This window comes from Rattus norvegicus, chromosome 3 (genome assembly GCF_021556685.1).
Source record: "Rattus norvegicus strain SHRSP/BbbUtx chromosome 3, alternate assembly SHRSP_T2T, whole genome shotgun sequence".
Classification (NCBI taxonomy): Eukaryota; Metazoa; Chordata; class Mammalia; order Rodentia; family Muridae; genus Rattus; species Rattus norvegicus.
In genome coordinates, this window is record NC_141536.1 from 23,557,628 (window position 1) to 23,561,363 (window position 3,736).

At 41.7% G+C, this 3,736-nt stretch overlaps 1 pseudogene; it reads left to right on the forward strand.

The window, feature by feature from the left end:
* The first annotated feature begins 576 nt into the window (after positions 1–576).
* Positions 577–1,185, forward strand: LOC108350551 (60S ribosomal protein L12 pseudogene; annotated as a pseudogene).
* Positions 1,186–3,736: the final 2,551 nt, after the last annotated feature.

Below are 3,736 nucleotides of genomic sequence, written 5' to 3' on the forward strand. Positions count from 1 at the left end.
TACACCTATGGTCAAATGGTCAGTTGATCTTTGACAAAGGAGCTAAAACCATCCAATTGAAAAAAGATAACATTTTCAACAAATGGTGCTGGTTCAACGGGAAGTCAGCATGTAGAAGAATGCAAACAGATCCATTCTTACCACCCTGTACAAAGCTCAAGTCCGGGTGGATCAAGGACTTCCACATCAGACCAGATATACTAAAACTAATAGAAGAAAAAGTGGGGAAGGATCTCGATCACATGGGCACTGGGGGAAATTTCCTGAACAAAACACTAATGACCTTGCTCTAAGATCAAGAATCGACTAATGGAACCTCATAAAACTGCAAATCTTCTGTAAGGTAAAGGACACTGTATTAGGACAAAATGGAAACCAACAGATGTGGAAAAGTTCTTTACCAATCCTAAATCTGATAGAGGGCTGGTATCCAAAATATACAAAGAACTAGAGACATTAGACTACAGAGAGCAAAATAACCCTCTTAAAAAATGGGCTACACCTTTTCGGCTCTCGGTTCGGAGGCAGCAATGGTGCAACTTTCTTCAGTCGTCCCGAGTCCAGGTTCATCCGACACCAGACACCTCCACCATGCCACCCAAGTTCGACCCAAAGTCGTGTACTTGAGGTGCTCCGGATCCATTCTTATCACCCTGTACAAAGCTCAAATCCAGGTGGATCAAGGACTTCCACATCAAACCAGATATACTCAAACTAATAGAAGAAAAAGTGGGGAAGGATCTCAAGGTCGTCGCCACATCCGTCTTGGCCCCTAATATCGGTCCTATGGGTCTGTCTCCCCAAAAAGTTGGTGGTGGTGACATAGCCAAGGCTACCGGTGACTGGAAAGGCCTCAGGATTACAGTGAAACTGACCATCCAGAACAGACAGGCCCAGATTGAGGTGGTGCCCTCTGCCTCTGCCCTGATCATCAAAGCCCTCAAGGAGCCACCAAGAGACAGGAAGAAGCAGAAAAACATTAAACACAGTTGAAACATCAGTTTTGATGAGATTGTCAACATTGCCCGGCAGATTAGACACCGGTCTTTGGCCAGAGAACTTTCTGGAACTATCAAGGAGATCCTGGGTACTGCACAGTCTGTGGGCGGCAATGTGGATGGCCGCCACCCTCATGACATCATAGATGACATCAAAAGCGGTGTGGTGGAGTGCCCAGCTAGTTAAGAAGCAACAAGGAAATACGTAAATAAAAGACTATCTGATAAAAAGAAATGGGCTACAGAGCTAAACAAAGAATTCTCAGCTGAGGAATACTGAATGGTTAAGAAATACCTAAAGAAATGCTCAACATCCTTAGTCTTCAGGGAAATGCAAATCAAAACAACACTGAAATTTCACCTCAGGCCAATCAGAATGGGTAAGATCAAAAACTCAGGTGACAACAGATGCTGGTAAGGATGTGGAGAAAGAGCAACACTCCTCCATTGGTGGGATTGAAAAGTGGTAGAACCACTCTGGAAATCAGTATGGAGGTTCCTCAGATAATTGGACATTGTACTACCTGAGCACCTAGCTAACCCTCTCCTGCGCATCTACCCAAAAGATGCTCCAATATACAGCAAAGACACATGTTCTACTATGTTCATATTAGCCTTTTTATAATAGCTAGAAGCTGGAAAGTACCCAGATGGCCTTAAACAGAGGAACGGTTATGGAAAATATGGTACATCTACACAATGGAGAACTACTCAGCTATCAAAAACAATGACTTCAGGAAATTCATAGACAAATGGATTTAACTAGAAAATATCATCCTGAGTGAGGTGACCCAATCAAAAAAAATGGTATGCACTCACTGATAAGTGGATATTAACCCCAATGTTCGAATTCCCCAAGATATAACAACAGACTACATAAAGCTCAACCAGAAGCATGACCAAAGTGCAGATGGTTCAGTTCTTATTAAAACGTGGAACAAAAATATTCATAGGAGGAAATATGGAGGCAAAGTTTGGAGTAGAGACTGAAAGAACAGTAATTCAGAGCCTGCCCCACCTGTGGCCTGTATACATACAGTCACCAAGACTAGATAAGATTGATGAAGCTAAGAAGTGCACGGTAATAGGAACCAGATATAGATGTCTCCTGAGAGACACAGCCAGAGCATGTCAAAATCAGAGTCAAATGCTAGCAGCAAACGATGGAACTGAGAACTCCAACTCCCATTGGAGGAATTAGGGAAAGGATTGAAAGAGCTGAAGGGGATTGCAACCCCATTAAAACAACAATACCAACCAACCAGCACTCCCAGGGACTAAACCACTAGTCAAAGACTATACATGGACAGGCCAATGGCTCCAGCTGCATATGTAGCAGAGGATGGCCTTGTTGGGCACCAATGGAAGGAGAAGTCCTTGGTCCTGCCAAGGTTTTACCTCCAGTGTTGGGGAATTTCGGGGGGGAGGTTGATGGGGAGAGGAACACCCTTATCAAAGAAGGGTAGGGGAATGGTATCTGGGGCTTATGTCCAGGAAATCAGGAAAAGGAATAACATTTGAAATGTAAATAGAAGAATATCCAATAACAGAAAAGAAAAAAAGATAGGGAAAGAAAAAACTAGCATCACTGAAATTAAATCTTCTTAGAAGTGTTTTCTGAGAGCACATTGTTGAGGGAAACATTTAAAAGAAAGTTTTCTATCAATTTTCTGAGCTGAATTCAGTCAATCCTGCTGCTACTCTGCCATGTGATCATGCCCAGCTGTCTCCCTTTAGCTGCTCTCTCCATGCACTCCCCTAGGCAGTAGTTATTTCGCCTGGCATATACATATATCTCATTCTGCAAGCTCTTGTGATTTCAGGCTCTGCGTGTCCAAGAGAACCAGATCAGCACACTCTGCTTCTCAGCCTTTTCTTTCACACACTGTCCTTTTAGCCCTTTAAATCAAAGTTCCAGAAACTTGTGATTTAGCAATTAGATTTATGTGTTAAATTTTCAATCCACACAACAAATTATCTGCCATTTGATAAAGATATAAACTGCCCACGTAAACAAGTTAAAATCAATGTAGTTCACCTAAATCTGAAACATCCTTCTCTGTAGACTCCATTTTGATCTCCTCCTTGCTCTACTCTCCCACTTTACAAAAACTTTGTCTCTGCCCCACTCTCTACTGCCTAATCATGTATGACCTTGACCTCAACCTCATCACCCTTTTTGTTTAATTAAAAACAAACAAACTTTTTTTCTCAAATGTAAGCTGTGCACAACTATTACCATTTGAAAATCACCTTAATGATTATGTTTTCTCAAAGTTAATTAGTTTGGGTAGACTATGAGACTAAATTAATCTTCGACTCCATCAGAAATCTGAGAATGACTAATATGAAATTATGAGAAGTACAAAACAGCTTCTAAAGCTTATCCAATTTACAGGGACCACTGATCACCTGGACAGCCTTCATTCCTCCAAACATTGGAGCATCAGTCTCCAGCCTTCTGGCCCAGGATCATCTGACAGGCCTTCATAATGCAGAATTTGAAGGGTTGATAATTCTGGCTCAACAAAGATTATCAGTCGATTATTCTGCATAATGTGTCCCTTTTTGCACAATATTTGTCTGTAGATGAATTGAGGAAATTCTTGCCCAGTGGCTATCTCGCCACAATTGGAGCAATTCCACTGATGCTCAACTTCTTAGAATCCAAGCAGACAGGTCTCTAGTCAAATGATCTTTAATAAAGAAATGTCCATACACATAATGTTCTGTGGACT